Source organism: Spermophilus citellus (genome assembly GCF_964194105.1).
Source record: "Spermophilus citellus genome assembly, chromosome: 9".
Lineage (NCBI taxonomy): Eukaryota > Metazoa > Chordata > Mammalia > Rodentia > Sciuridae > Spermophilus > Spermophilus citellus.
The window spans coordinates 21,265,801-21,282,753 of NC_138191.1; the positions used below are offsets into that span (position 1 = coordinate 21,265,801).

The 16,953-nt window shown below is 41.3% G+C and overlaps 1 protein-coding gene across 2 annotated transcripts in view; it reads right to left on the bottom strand.

Annotated features, from left to right (window-relative positions):
• The window catches only part of HIPK1 (homeodomain interacting protein kinase 1), a 59,967-nt gene extending 49,405 nt beyond the window's left edge, over nucleotides 1–10,562 (bottom strand). The window contains exon 1 of one of the 2 annotated variants that reach the window (XM_081305274.1): nucleotides 10,297–10,562. The gene's annotated coding sequence lies outside the window, so the exon portion shown is untranslated. The remainder of the gene's footprint in view (nucleotides 1–10,296) is intronic. The other variant, XM_081305273.1, reaches the window with a different exon arrangement.
• Between the last annotated feature and the right edge of the window lie 6,391 nt (nucleotides 10,563–16,953).

The window sequence follows — 16,953 nt, forward strand, 5'->3', positions numbered from 1 at the left end:
AATTATGAGATGACACAGCATACCCCAACACCTCAAGCCAAAAATCAGGGAGGCCGTGAGCTTCAGTATCCCAATCCATAAAACAGTAATAACAATAGCTACCTCATTATTGTTCTGAGAATCAAATGACTTAATACATGTAAAGTGGTAGTGCCTGTCACGTGTTTAATTATTATCATCCTGTCTCATTCCTCTCCCTATCCTCCATATATAATCTATATCTTATCAATTCTCTCTCTTAAGTATATTTCAAATCAGCCATTTTTCTCTACCTTTATTGGCACCATTCTAGTTCAAACTGCCAATAGTCACCAAATTAATTGCCTTAAAGCCACTTGGGATCTTTGCTTTTAAACAATGCAAGTCAGTTAACTATTCTTTCTTCTTGACCATCCTTCTCCCCTCCCCCAAGTTTTCCATTTCCTTGGGCATAAAGTTTTAAATTTCAACCTGCCTTAACTAGCTCTCCAAAATTTGCTTGCTGTCTTCCAACATCTGTCCACTTTGATTCTTCCACTCTAGCCACACTTTCCACTCTAGCCCTTCTTTTCTTGCAAGAGTACTTCATAGTCTCTGAACTCCAGGCCTTCTAATGCATTGAAGACTTTCTTCTGGGAATACTGTTCCCTGACATCCCACCCCCACCCCACCCACACAGAACTGGGGATTGAACCCAGGGACACTCTATCTCTGAGCTACAACCCCAGCCCTTTTTATTTTGAGACAGTGTCTCAGTAAATTGCCCAGGCTAGCCTTGATCTTGCAATCCTCCTGCTTCAGTCTCCTGAGTCACTGAGGTTATAAGCATGGGGCCACCACATCCATGGCTGTTCCCTGACACCTGTCACAAACACACAAACACTCCCCACAATCATCCCCACCACCACCATGCATTCCCATGGCACCCTGTTCTTTCCTTATAACTTGAAAGTATTTATCTAAGGTCATATTTCCAGTCACAATATAAATTCCATGCAGACAGGTACTGTCTGTTTTGTTCTTCACTTGTATCACCAGAGCTCATCATAGATTATTAACATTTAATATCTGTTGGATGAAAGATCCAACTCCTGCCTATTAACTTCACATCCTATACAACTCCCTACCACGCACATGCTAAACTGCAGTTATTTTCAAATGCTTAAGTTAGATTTGTTTTGTTGTTGTTGTTGTTGTTGTTGTTGTCTTTAAATCACCTTCCCTCTTATCTGCATGCATCATTCTTAAAATATGGAAGAAGTCCCCACTCCCATACATATAAGTTTTACTAGTCATATACACAGACAATTAGGGAAAAAAGAAAAAAGAAAACATGACAAAGAATATTACAGAACATCAAAAAGCAATGTGTAATAGCTAAGCTGTGGAAACAGTTTAGATGGCCTCCAATAGATGATTGGATAAGAAACTGTGATATATATACACAATGGAATACTACTCAGCCTTAAATAAGAATGAAATTATGGCATTCACAGGTAAATGGATGGAATTAAGAGAATATCGTGCTAAGCAAAGTAAGCCAATCCCCAAAAAAACCAAAGGCCAAATGTCTTCTCTGATAAGTGGATGCTAATCCACAATCTCCACAATCGGCAGGAGGCAAGGGAAGAAGGGAGGAACTTTGGATTGAGCAGAGGGGAGAGGGAGTGGCGGAGGAGGCAGTAAAATGATATGGACATTATTACTCCTATATACGGGTATGAATGCATGAATGGTGTAACTCTACATCATGTACAACCAGAAAAATAAAGAAAGGACTGGGGATATAGCTCAGTTGGTAGAGTGCTTGCCTTGCATGCAGAAGGCCCTAGGTTCAATCCCCAGCACCACACACAAAAAATAAATAAAATAAAAATTATTTTAAAAAATACAATGTGTAGCTGGGCATGGTGGCACATACCTATAATCCCAGCATCTGGGGAGGCTGAGGCAGGAAGATCATGAGTTCAAAGCCAGCTTCAGCAAAAGTGAGGTGCTAAGCAACTCAGTAAGACCCTGTCTCTAAATAAAATACAAAATAGGGCTGGATGTGGCTCAGTGGTCGAGTGCACCTGAGTTCAATATTCAGTACAAAAAAAAAGTAATGTGTCCATTTCCTTGTGACTGACTACAATTAAGAACTATCTGTACCAGACTAGTCAGCTGGAAAAAAAGAACATACTTTCAACCTTCAATTTCTAAAATGGGGGTTGGATTTACTTTAAGCGAGAGTTTCCATAATTTATACAAACACTGAAGAGAAAAAAAAGTATAAATTAAAAGCTAAGGTCAGTGCAATTTTACTACAGGGTTACAAATACACAAACCATTCTGTTCTACCTCCATTGCTGACATAATACCAAATTTAAGAGAAGTGTGAAACCAAGTAGCTCCTTTACAAAATTTACATATGAAAATACATGCAAGCCACAAACATCTATAATTCCAGTAACTCAGAAGGCTGAGGCAGGAGGTCACAAGTTTAAAGGCAGCATCAGCAACTTAGCAAGACCCTAAGCAACTTAGTGGGACCCTGACTCAAAAATAAAAAAGGACTGGGGTAAAGCACCCATAGGTTGAATCCCCAGTACCACAAATAGATAGATAATATGCTAAAGCATTTCTTGTCATCAGAAAATGGAACCAGAACAAATTCACTTTCCTTATCTGTTGAGCTGCTAATTTTAACAATGCATCAAAAAACATGAAAATAACCTTCATGTCATTCAAAGTATTTAGTGAAATACTTTTTTAAAAAACATTTATTTTTTAGTTGTAGTTGGACACAAAATCTTTTTTATTTATTTATTTTTATGTGGTGCTGAAGATTGAACTCAGAGCCTCACATTTGCTAGGAAAGCACTCTACTGCTGAGCTACAACCTCAGCCCTTAGTGAAATAATTTTAATGAATACAAAATTTGCCCTCTGCAGCAACTGTCTAGGAATAGGGGTCATAATTATATAGCAATATTTTATTTTCAGTAGTATAATAACACTGAAAAGACCTCATGAAATATAACATTTTTAAAAAATGCTCATAATTTGATAGTCTTTGAAAATATCACATTACCAGAGTAATGTTGCTGCTAACTTTTTATCCAATAAAATAAGAGAGACTGGTGACTTGGAATCTTCATACTGAACACTGCAGAAAGACAAATTCTAGGACATTTTTCTATACAAATGAGTAGAATTCTTATTCTGAAAGACAAGTGTAATCTACCCAAAGGAAAAAGAACAACCCAGAATTTCACTGGCCTTCCCTCAGCAAGGGTATGCTATATGAAAATCAGTACACATCTCACCATCAAGGACTCTCTTAAAATGTGGCTGACACTCATTCCGACCTCAGCTAGCACAAGGTGAGAAGAAAACACAGAATCAAAATGGCCTAGAAAAATCAACAGAGTCTTATTTATATTCCACTCTGAAATTAAGGTTAAAACAGCAATTTCTAGACTCAGGATAAAGTATATGTTCCACAATACACCTTCCCAAATAGAAACTTCCTAGGCAAAGACCTCCCAAACAAAAATATGGGATGGAATTGAAATCTGTGGAAATTTTACTATGTACCCAACTCTGTTAAGCAAATTACAAATATTTTCAACTCATAAAAGAATCCCCAATAAATTATGTCATTTCTGATTTCCTGAAAATGTTGTACCTCTCTATTCATTTAAAACTTCACACTCCAAGGACTTAACCAACTCAATATGACAAATTTGTCCAATGCATTAATCCCAAACTAGGACTGATAGGCAAAATGCTATTGGTACTTGTACTTACTACTAAAAATGAAACCGAGTCATGCTAGAATGCACAGCTTCCCAAAAGAGTCAAATTCACAGCTTCCCCATTCCTGGCATGGTCACATCTATTTAACATCATTTATTGGGATGTACTATAAGTACTATAGGCAGACTGATAAGAATTCAAAATAACCCTGAATGAAATAGTTGGGCATAACAACCAAGTTAATAATTTTTCAATGTTTTGTCCTTAATCCTCAATAGCTTCCATCTTTTCCCCAACACACCTACAATAAATTCCTGCTGCTTTTGCTCAGTATCATCTTGGTCTCTTTGACACAATTTAATAATTAGTGACCTACATAATTTAAAATCAGTATTATATACCGATTTCTTCCTCTAGCACTTGTCCTTGGCTGACATGTACACGTATGTGTGTATTTCTCCAGCACACACTCTGATAATACATGGTCTTATAAGGCAAATAAGAGTATGTATTTTGTAAAACACAAAACAAAACGTTTGGGAAGAAAATTCTTCCACTAGAACACCTAAATCTCTCTCTACTTCACTCAGTTTTATCCACCACTCCTAGGGCACAATTCTGGACTACTTTTAAACAACCCAACTGGTCTCTCCTTAATTGTACCTTCAAGCCACCTTTCTAAGCTCCCCTCTTGGATTTATTCTTCACCTAAATTCTTAAAAGTGCACATCTTGAGAAAAATGCATTCTGTCCCCCATATAAAACTTTAGGATAAAGCCTTAAAGCTCTATAATTTGTGCTACCAGGTCTTTCATGACTTGGACCATGAATACTTTTGTAGCCTTGTTTCATCTACTTTACCCCAGGCACTCTCTTCCAGTTGCACTGTTTCTCTGGTTCCTAGAGTAGGCCTTGCTTTCTCCTGTCCTAGTTCCTTCATACATAATGTTCCCTTTGTGAACTTCATTTCCCCTCTGAGCCTTTTCCTAACTTGTATTTATCTTTCCAGTCTCTACTTAAAGCTCACTTCTATAGTGTGGCAGAAGCTGTTTGATTAAAATTTACCCTCCCCTTCATCCCAAGATGGACTACATTTACCAGTCCTTCTCACCAATGGAAAGTGACAAATGAGTGAGCTTTTCATATAGTTCCCCTATCTACCAGCAGAACCCATGGAGACCAAGCTTTCACTAAAAGATGACACCCAAGGAAAGACAGATCAAACAAGATAGAAGGAACATGTGTCCCCGAATGGTCATGTATAGCTCACCTTACTGCCAACCTACAATAATCATTTTGACCTATAACACTTACTTCAAGCTGTTATGAAAGGAGGAACTATTTTCCTTCAGCTCGATTACTATTTAGATAGTCTTAGGCTGACAAATATACTCAGAAAAGACTTCCCAAGGGTCATCTCATATTAGTTTAGTTTCCTGGTAAAGTCTCCTAAAGCACCCTCTATCACTCCTTTCTAAGCTTCCCTCTTGGATTTATTCTTCACCAAAGTTTTTAAAAGTGCACATCTCGAGAAAAATGCATTCTGTCTCCCATATAAAACTTTAGGATAAAATCCCAAAGCTTATACTTAACTATTTCATTTACACTTATACTTAACTATTTCATTTATTCCTTAAAACTTATTGAGAACCTACTGTCTGTCAGGGACTGTTCTAGAGACAGGAGATAATAGTGGTATTCAAGATAGACAAGATCCCTTATCTTTTAGAGTTTACATTCTGCTGGACAGACAGACAGACACAGACACACAGACACACACACACACTCACTCTCTCTCTCTCTCTCTCTCTCTCTCTCTCTCTCCAAGAAAACAACTACAGATAAGTGCTATGAGGAAAACAAAAACAATGATGTGATGGAGATAGTGGTCAAGAAAGGCCTTGTTGTGGTGGAAGCACTTAAGCTGAGACTTCACTGACAAGGAGAAAGAAAAAATGTAATGCAAAGATAGACACATCCTTGGCCCTTTTGAAGAAGAGGTAATTGTAAAGGGAACAGAACAATAGAGGAAATAGGACCCAACAAGGCAGGCAGGGACCAGACCACATGATAACTCATAGGCCAATCTATATTTAAGTATGACCATTTGTAATTATTTATTCAAAACCTGACTTCCCATCTAAACTGGAAGTTCTAGAAGGACAGTCCTCAGTAGCACAGCAGTGGTGTGTCATAGTCGTTTCCCCTTTTCTTTCTTTCTTTTTTAAATTATCACCAGCGTCTATCACAGTGGCTGTCATACAGCATACGCCAAATATTGGCTAGAATAAATGACTGTAAAACAGATCACATTACTTCCCCACATATATAATGTAAAAAGAGCTCAGAAGTCATTCCAACTAAATTAAAGAAACACAAAATAAATCTGGGCACAGTGGTGCACACCTGTAATCCCAGTGACTCAGGAGGTTGCGGCAGGAAGACTACAAATTCGAGGCCGGCCTCATCATTTAATGAAGTCCTAAGCAAGAGAGCAAGACTCTGCTCAAAAATAAAAAAAATTAAAAAATAAAATTAAGGGCTGGGGATGTGGCTCAGTGGTAAAGTGCCCTGGATTCAATTCCCAGTACAAAAAAAGGGAAATATATAAGATAGAAATTAGCCTCATCTGCAAGATAATATATACATTAGTGTTCTAAATACAATAATACTAAAGAAAAAAGTAATCTGGAAATCCTATGAACACTATTTGAATCAAAGTCTCCCACTCCTTTTCCTCTAGTACTTACTTCCTTCATGTGGAACTGTATGACAAGTCACTTCCCCAACCGGTATTGCAAAAAATAGGGTGTGGACAAAGGTGGTAGTAGTTGCCAGCAGAGTATACAATTCTATGTAACTTCAGCCATTTAAATCAATTTTTAATGTTTAGGTAAACTGCTTTCTAGGCAGGATTTTTTTCCCCTAAATTTCAATACTTCACTTACATTCATTGGTAATGACAAATCTATAGCAACAAAACAAAAGAAAAATAGGTGCTTTGTGTTAATAAGAAGGTAATATTTTAGTATGTGTAAAAGATAGTCTACAAAATCTATACAGTTTAGAATAAAAAAACATGAGGAGTTTCCAACATAAGAAAAAGGCCAAATCAACAAAGCAGAGATCAATATGAAACACACGTAATGCTAAGAAAAGGCCCTATTTGGATCAGCCAGCAAAGGTGGAAGGAAAACAGGTAACCATGTTTGGCAGATGGGAGGTAGAAGAATGAGGCCGAGCCCTGTGGCAATTGCCTGTAATCCCAGCTACCCAGGAGGCTAAGGCACAAGGATTGCAAGTTCTAGGACATCCTGCGCAAATTAGGGAGACCCTGTCTCAAAAAATGAAAAGGGTTGGGTGGGGATATAGCTCAGAGGTACAGTATCCCTAGGTTCAATTCCCAGTACGGGGGGGGGGGGGGGGGGCGCGGGGGGATGAGATGACTTTTGCCAGTATACCAAGGGATGTAAAAAAATGTCAGACATAGTGGCTCACACATGTAATACCAGCAACATAAGAAGCTGAGGCAGGAGGATCACAAGGTTCAAGAACAGCCTCAGCAACCTAGAGAGACCCTGCCTCAAAAATAAAGAGCCAAGCACCACCATGCGTGCCTATAATTCCAGTGACTTAGAAGATTGAGACAGGAGGATCACAATTTCAATTCCAGCCTCAGCAACTCAGTGAGGCCCCAAGGAACTTAGCAAGACCCTGTCTCAAAATTTTTTAAAAAGGTGAAGAGATGGCCCTACTGGGAATGTGGCTCAGTGGTAAAGCACCACTAGGTTCAATTTCAGTACCAAAAAGTTTAAAAATTAAAAAAGAAAAATGAAAGATTGTATAGAGTAAGATGTGTTTGATTAGAAGACACTGGCAAAAAAAAAGTACAGGACTTTTATAGCTAAAAGGGACCTTAAAAGATCTGTTCTAAAATCCTCTAATTCCAAGATGGAAAAAAGGAGACTCAAAAAAGTTTTACACAAAGCTAATGAGGAGCAATGTTGGCAAAGAATTCAGGTCTTCTGATTCTTTTTCATTAAGCATGCTGGGAAAGCACAGTACCAGGTGCCCTTAAAGAATCCAAAAGAAATACAACCAAGTTTCTCTACCTTCAATAACCTTGGAATGTTGCTGAGTTGATAAGACACACTAAAGAAAGGGAAGAAAGAAAGAAAATACATAAAGAATGTTAATCTTTTAAGTGCCAAATTACGTACTATAGAAATATATTAGGCATCTAGGAACTGGATTTCAACAACTAAAGGAAGATTAGGGATGACACCAAAAAGAAACCAAGCCAGGCACAGTGGCACAAGCCTGCAGTCCCAGATATTTGGGAGGCTCAGGCAGAAAGATCACTTGTAGCCAGAAGTCTGAGGTCAGTCTGGTCAACACAGCAAGACCCTGTCTTCCTTAAAATAAACAAACAGATGGAACCACAAGGCAAATCAGTGATAGCTTAAGTGGTAGTTGAAGCAAAACAATCTTGATAACTTGTGTTGGAAGGGCATGAAATATAAGGGAAGAAACTGAAGAGGAATTAATAGAAAGATAAAAAAAATAGACTGCTGTCATTAAAATGAAAATGAAAACAAAAGGGCAGATGGCAAATCAAGCAGCTTATGTTTACAAAATTACTTCAAATTATAATACATAACTAACAAGCTGCACAAGTTCTAAGTGTAAGAAGTTCACAAAGCAGGTTTTGGCTCACTGATTTCTACCAACAAACCACTAATGGAGCTGTGCTTATAAAAACAAAAACACAGAATGAAAAAATTCTATTTTCCAGACAATTGTGAACTTTGACATTTCACTTCTTTTTTGTTTGTTTGTTTGTTTTTAAGAAGAAAGTTCTGGTTTGGTTTAAACGTTTTTACTAATCAACATACTCTAAAATCCATAAAACTACAATGTCCAGAGATGGACAGACTGTCCCCGAAGATGAAACCAGCAAAAGACCTACTTGTCAACCAGAGCCAGTATATTTATAAGATCTCATTCACCATTTCACTCCTCAGATCGTTTATGGGCTTGGCTGCCTCCAGTTTCAACCACAAGTACTTTACCAAAATATCCTTCAAGCCAAGAACACTATCTTAAAGTCAGTGACTACGTTCATCTTGCCCAGTATTATAACATAAAACCCTGAGATATACTGCATGCAAAGATCCAAAATTACCAGCTGAGTAACAATGATTAGGTGAAATGATTTGTTAGTAGATGTTTTAATGTTTTACAGAAAGCTTTAGGCTTCTATATGAAAAAAAAGCTGGTAATGGTTTGCATTCTCTATAATCTTACATACACACACACACACACACACACACACACACACACACACAAAAGTCTTACAGGCCAGGAATCAAAAATAGCTTTACACAAACAAGAGCAAAATTGTAGGTTTTGGTGAGAGCATCAGCCACTTAATTTAGCCCCACTTCATCTAAAGCAGGAAGCCACGCTGCTGTTTCCATCAGAGTTACTAAGAAACAAATAAGATAAAGAACAGATTGAGGCGGAAGAATCTGTAGGTAAAACTAATATTTTGATGCAATTCCTGAGAATTCTCAGCGTCATTAACCGAAAAAGAAAAAACATCCGGGACTACCTTAAAATTAGCCTATCTAGAACTGAATCGGTTAAGTAGAGAAAAGACTTATTGGAGCTTGGGATTGTTTTTTCTCCCTTCCCCTTTTCAGCCCCCTCCCCAAACAGGAAGGAACGCGCGCCCAGCATAAACACAGGCCATTGCTCAAGGTTCGTCACCACAACAAACTGGAGGTTAGACGCTCCTGGAGACGGAGCCTTAGGTCTGGGTTGCTAGGCACAAAAAGGGACTCTTCCCCACAAACCTGTGAATGGTGTGGGCCTTACCCAAGAGTTTTAGTGGTCTCCTTTTTCCGTTTTCTTTTTTTTTTTTTTTTTAAACAAAGCTTTGAAAGTGGCGACAGGCAGACAGCAAAAGTTTCTCTCTGAGCCAGACCTCTAGACACACATTAGGAGGGCTGTTCCCACGTCGTCTCCACCATCATTACAAATTACAAACGTAGCGATTACAGAACATAAGCGGAGAGGACAGAAAAGCTTCCACACCCACCCTCCCACCCCCACCGTCTCCTCCAGAAACCGCTTCCTCGTCCCAAAAGCACAAATAACCCCTAACCACCGCGATAAGCAGAGCTGGGAAATACACACGCACAAGTCACACACTGGGAACCTGCCACAACAGCCGGGGAGGGGGAAAAAAAACCCGGCCGGGCGAGGAGATGCAAGGCGTCCCCCTGTCACTTGAGGACAACAACACGCCTAGAGGAGAAGTGGCAGGAGGCAGGGGGAGTTGCCCCGCCAACCAGCCCGCAGCAGCCCACTTTCCCGCGAACGCAATCCCGTTCCGTGACCGCGAGCTGCCGGGCCGCAGGACGCGGTGCCCGATGCCAGACGGGGGCGACTGAGGGAGGCGCCCCCCGCAGGCCGGGCGTCCTAGCAGAGCCCGCGGCCGGCCGAGCCCGCCTCGGGGTGCGGATGGGAGGTCGCTGCCCACCGAGGCCCCCTCCCGCCCGGCCTGACTCACCGCCGGTGTGTCTGGTTCTCAGCCGCGAGCTGGGGCTGCCGTGAGGAGGCGGCGGAGGAGACGAGATCCGGGGCCCCGCCGCCGGGTCATCATACCCCCCGCGCGAGCCGGCTCGGGCCCCGGCCCCCGCCCCCCGGAGCCGTCCCCGCGCCCGTCCCGCGGGGGGAGCCTCTCCAGCCTCCCGCCCGCTCCGCCACCCGGCCCCTTCCCGCCGCCGCCGCCGCCGCCTCAGCCCTGCGCGCTCCCGCCTCGGCCTCCCGCTGCCGTCCGGGGCCACTGCCGGGCCCCTCACTCCGCAGCCGCCGTTGTCGCCAGACCCGACGAGCGGAGCCCCGAGCGACCGCCCCTATCCGGCCAGCCCCGCCTCGCCGGAACCATCCACCCGCCTGGCGCCATGACACCTACTGAGGCGGAAGTGCGGAGGAGCCCGCGGACTAGGACGACCATACAATACCTATGGCGGTGGGAAAGGGTACACCTCCGTGGGGAGCCAGCTTGGACCGAGTGCGGGGGTCGCCCCCTCCGCACCACAGGCTCGGTGTGGTTTATAGGTGGCGGTAGGGGATCCAACTGTAAAATGTCATCCCAGCCAGTGTGATATCACTGTAGTTTAGAGTATACCCAAGAGATTGGGCAGCTCGCAGAGAGGCCGTGTCTACCCGTGTCTACCCGGGAAACCCTCCTGGGGTGAGGAATTACCTCCGTTTAGGCTTTCGTGTTTCATTACCTTGTAGAGACGCCCTAGCTGCATGACATCCATGTACTGGATGTGGAAGCCTTCAGGAACATCGGATGCCCTTTAGGGATCTGATTGCTACCTTGAGAATCTGTATTTGCATTAAGAAGTGAGATGAAATAGCTGTGCTCTAAACGCATCCTCTCAAACCGCGAATGAGCGAACGTCAACATCATAATTTTCTTGCCTCTACCAAAGGTAGTAAGGGTGTTCAGGAAACAATGCGCTGGGCACAACGTTCTTGAGAAAGCCGGCACTGCTTGAAAACTAGCTTATCCTAATAGAAAGACAGTCTCCCAGCCTCAAGAGATTCTGGAGATGCATCTCCAGTTGTGTAAAATGCTCTGTGTGAAATGGGGAATATTTTAGGGAAACTAATATAATTCATTTGTTGCATCCCACAAATGCTAGAGGAACCAATGATCTGAGCCCTAGAAAGTGATAGGAGGGCTGGGGATGTGGCTCAAGCGGTAGCGCGCTCGCCTGGCATGCGTGCGGCCCGGGTTCAATCCTCAGCACCACATACCAACAAAGATGTTGTGTCCGCCGAGAACTAAAAAATAAATATTAAAAATTCTCTCTCTCTCTCTCTCTCTCTCTCTCTCTCTCTCTCTCCCCTCTCTCTTAAAAAAAAAAAAAAGAAAGAAAGAAAGAAAGTGATAGGAGCCGGGTGTGGTGGCACAAGCTTGTAACCAGATGCTCAGGACGCTTAGGCAGGAAGATTGCAAATTCAAATTCCAGGCCAGCCTGATCATTTTAGCGAGAATATGAAAGAGTCTGGACCCGCGGGTTGTGCACTTATGCAATCCCAACGACTGGGGAGGCTGAGGCAGGAGGATCCTAAGTTTCAGGCCAACCTCAGTAACTTAGTGAGACCTTCTGCAATTTAGTGAGACACTGTCTAAAAATGACGGGAAAAACTGTCCAGAATCATGAATATTTGCACATACACTTTGAGGAGGGAAACAGATGCGGCTGAAACAAGATTCTGCTATCCATTTCTATTTCTATCTCATTATACATCCTAGATTTCCTTGAATCCCTATCTCCTCAAAAAAAGACAATTTTTGTAAAATGTTCTACGGTCCCTTTTAAGGGAAGTAATTTGGGTTTCTCCCTGGCTAAAGGACACTGGGAGCAGTTCCATTTTATTGGGAACAGGGAAGTTTATTTCCCTAGAGGACCAGGGTTAGCAAAAGTGTTCAATCCCACAGGGCAGTTTTGTTTGCTTATTTTCACAGAAACTTCCTTCTTACTGTTTAGAGAACATAAAGTCCCCACATCAGGCTGACCCTGGAAACATTAAGACATGAAGAGTGAGGGAGGGTGCCTGCCTGGTAAACCAGGAAAAAGGCAGAAACCTAAGGCTGGGGATGAACAGGTCCTGCTCCAAAAGCAAGCTTCAGGCACGCTATTTACCTTGCCTTGGTTCAACAGCTCTCATCTCCTACTCTCCCAAGTTATATCTCTTTCCTCTTTTCAAACATACCTCAAAATTTACCCTCAGGGGATCCTTTCCCCGAATGACTCCCATGTTATCTTCATTCTGCATTGCCTGACAACTTAGATCATTTATTTATTTGTACCTTATTTACTTGTTGATCTCTATTTTCAACTGTTCTCAATCTGTCTCATTATGCAGGCAGTTCATTTTCTTATTTATTTAAGTGTTTATGGTACTGGGGATTGAACACAGAGGCATTCTACCACTAAGATGCATCCCCAGCCTCTCTTTTTTTATTAAGATAAGGTCTCGCTAAGTTGCCCAGACTGGCCTAAAATTTGCAATTCTCCTGTCTCATACAGGTGTGTGCCACTGGGACCCAGCGGGTAAGGAGCATCTTAAAATCTAGTACTTTCTTCTTTCTAATGTCATTCATTCATTCATCCAGCAAACTGCTTGTATGTCTGCTCTATGCCAGACACTTCCCTAGACACTGGAGCCAAATGTAAGATGAATGGTCTTTTCCCTCAGGGAGCTTACAATCTAGTGAGGAAAAAAAAATGAGTGAGAGTCAGAGAACATCATCAGAGAAGGTAATATTTGAATATGATATAGTTAAAAAAAACTTGACAGTTGAAAGCTAGAGTCATTTGTCCATTCGACACCTATATATAGGGCATCTTCTGTGTGCCAGACACTGCATTAGAAATTAAAGGTGCAAAGAAGAAAAGGCAAGTTCTATGCCCTGGAGAAGCTTATGGTTCTATGGAGAAGGGTGTGAAATTAGTAAGGTAGATTGAGTCCATTTTTGTTTGTTTTCTCCCTTTTTGAGGTGGCTGGAGATTGAACTCAGGATCTGTGCAATGTTAGGCATGTGCTCTACCAGAGCTACACCACCATCTCCTGTGTTGGTCTTTGAAAGGCAATGAAGAGCAATTAGAGGTTCAATCAGACAGGTAATAGGAGAGAACTGATACTGGTAAGAGCAGCTGGCTGGAGAAATGCAACGTAATTAGAAAACAGGATGAGGGTTCAAACAAAGAACATGAAGATAATGGGCCAGAAATGTGAAATATTTCCTCCCAGACAAAGTCAGGGCAGCTGGAAAGGGAGATGAGGCTGTTAGTAATTAGAAGTTTTGATGCCACACGATGGATATGATCCCTCCAGGGCTTAGAGCCTGGATTCAGTGTTGTAAGCAAGAAGTCACTTGTTCAGGAGCTGCAGTGCTTAAGGACAAATAAGAGAAGCTGACCAGAAGGCTGTACCTTTGGAGAAGCTAAATCCAAAAGGTTAGCCAATGCCAGGTGTGGTAGTGCATGCCTGTCATTCCAGCTACTCAGGAGCCTAAGGCAGGAAGATCACAAGCTTGAGGTCAGCCTGGGCAACTTATGGAGACGCAGTCTCACAGTCAAAAATAAAAAGGACTGGGGGTGTAGTTCAGTAGTAAGTGCTCCTGGGTTCAGTCCCCAATACCACGAAAATTTTTAAAAATCTAGGAGCAAACAATCCAAACAACTAGTAAGTCCAAAGTGCTAGGAAGAAAAAGAGAATTCAAGAAAAAGTCAACAAGTTGTAAAACTGGGAAATCCAGATGAGTGGGAAGGTCTGAAGTGAAGAATAGGAAGCAAAACCTGGGAAAATCCCCTGAGCCAAAAGGAAGGAAGTCTTGATGATTTTTTTTAAGTCCAGATCCCAGATATAATTTCAAACATACAGAAAAGTTGAAAGAATAATTTTTAAAAAGCACCTAGGCACCCTTTACCCAAATTCACTGATGTCATCTCTCCCCTTTCCTTTATTATTTGTGTTCTTAGATTACATCTGTAGGTAGGTAGAATAAAGGTATAAAACACGTGCACATACACATACATTTTTTTCTTTTGAAAGTAAATTGCATGCATCATGCCCCCACTTGCCCCTCAATACTGGAATATCCTAAGTACATTCTCTTACATAAATATAATACATATAGTTATCAATACCAGGAAATTTAACATTGATATGATACTTTATCAATAACCCATATACTAATTTTTGTCAATTGACCCAATAACATCTCTCTTAGCATTTTCCCCCCTCCAGCACAAGATCCAATTTAGAGTTATATATTTATTGCATTTAATTGTCCTTTCTCTTTAGGTTCCTTTAATCTGAAATAGTCTTGTAACCTTTTTTGGTCTTTGATTTCTTTTTTCTTTTTTTTTGTACTAGAGATTGAACCCACTGAGCCACATCCCCGGCCCTTTTTTATTTAGAGACATGAGACACAGTCTCACTAAGTTGCTTAGGACCTTTCTAAATTGCTGAGGCTGGCTTTGAACTTGAAATCCTCCTGTCTCAGCCTCCCAAGCCGATGGGATTACAGGCATGTACCACCAGAACAGACCTCCCCACTCCATAATGGAATGTTCCTTATTTTAGGTTTTTTTGTTTGTCTCATGTTTATTCATTATTAGATTCAAGTTATCTACTCTTGGTCTAGATACTACATAAGTGATATTGTGTCCTCAGAATTTCATACCCAAAGGGCGTGATGACTCTTTGTCCCTCACCTGGTCAATATGCCTGATTTCTCGGAAATATATTTACTAATTTTTTCCTTGTAACTAATAAGCAATATGTAAAGAGACACATTAGATCATTCATTATGCTTCTATGTTTATCATCTACTGATGATTCTTATCTATACCAGTCCTTCTTTATCTCTTATTTAGTTATTTGGTTGCCTATTTATTACTGACAGGGATGCATGAGTTACTATTTTTTCTATGGTTTGTAATTCATTATTCTCCTTAATTATTTTTGTGCTAGAATTTTTGAGATTTAGTGAATAGGTACCCTTTCAAGTTGGCTTCTATATCCCTCTTTTTTTTTCTTTTTTGTATGAGGATTGAACCCAAGGGAGGTTTACCATTGAGCCAGCCCTTTTTACCACCATCCCCAACCCTTTTTGAGATGCGGGTCTCACTAAGTTGCTTAGGGCCTTGCTAAGCTGGTGAGGCTGGCTGTGGTCCTCCGCCTCAGTCTGATGAGTTGCTGGGATTACAGGTGTGCACCACTATGTCTGGTTTTCTGTCTTTTTTAGCATTGCTGAATAGTAGAAGTTCCAAGTTCATCTTTGACTTATCCTGGCCGAGCCATTTCTCTAAGGAGTCTTAGTCCTTTTTGTGGGAATTATATTAGAAAAGATCTGGGCGTTAATCCCAGAATGACTTATTAGATGCTTGTGGCCTTGGGTATGAATGCCAACCCTGAATGGACAGTGTCCTTACTTATCCTTTCCCTGAGTATAGCAAGACTGAAATTCCCAAGATTTTTCTTTCCATAACTCCTTTAGGGTATCTTTAGTAGAGAAAGCTTGAATAGGGGAATGAGGCAGATTTTCATTGCCTATTCCATGAATACTTAGTTAGCTGCTGTAGCAGTCAGCCCAGTCAGCCCGACCCCCATATCTCTGTGGCTTAACCCAATTAAGTTTTACTGCTTGCTCCCATCATCAGTTCATTGTGGGTGGTAAGAGTGAGACGTTTGTTTTGTCCCATGAAGTCATTCAGGATTCCAGGAAGTTCATCCAGATTGTAGTGGTTTCACTATTCCTTTTAGCCTTGGATTTTACCACTAGATTTTAAATCTCAGACCAGAAAAAAAAGAGGGGGCGGGATATGGATGATTATGTAGAGTTTTTATAGGCCAGGCCTAGAGGTATCAAATACATAAATCTATTCTACATTCATTGGTAGGAACTCTGGAACATGAATATTGCTAACTGTAAGGAAGGGTTAGAAAATGTAATCTTAATCATATACACAGAAGGAAAATAGATTATAGTAAAATTAAGATAAACCACTTTCTGCCTCATCCAAAAGCCATTCCCTATATTACTTCTTTCTTGTTAATCCTAGTTTTGTTCAGGTAGAAAGAAGATCCTTTGGTTTCAAGGAAGGCAAGTTCCTCCTCTCACTCAGGAAATAAATCACAATTGGTCTAAACCAATCCTGGTAATTCCATTTCTCTTTGAAACTGATAGGTCTAGGGACAGGTATGGGACTTAGTTCTGGATGATGAAATACTACAGGAAGTCTGCTGGGAGGCTCCTGAGGGGAAAATCTTTTTGTGTAAAGAAGATAGTATTTTGAGGGGGAAAAAATTCTTTTGCTCCTGCCTCTATCTTATTTCTCAGATAAAAGCAGGAAGACAGGTAGCCTGGAGCTCCCAGAGCTATGTTATGACCACAAATACTACAACAAAAAGCAACGGAGAGAAACAGCATGCTGAAGACAGAGGAGAATGATGGGAAAAGCAGGTCGTGGAGGAGGTGGTTCAGCTTCTGAATGAACTTGGAACTGCCCACTTCTGAACTTCCTCTTCTTTTGTGTGGTACTGGAGATTGTACCCAGGGGCACTCTACTACAGAGCTACCCCCAGCCTTTTTTTATTTTTATTTTGTGACAGGATCTCACTAAATTGCTGAGGC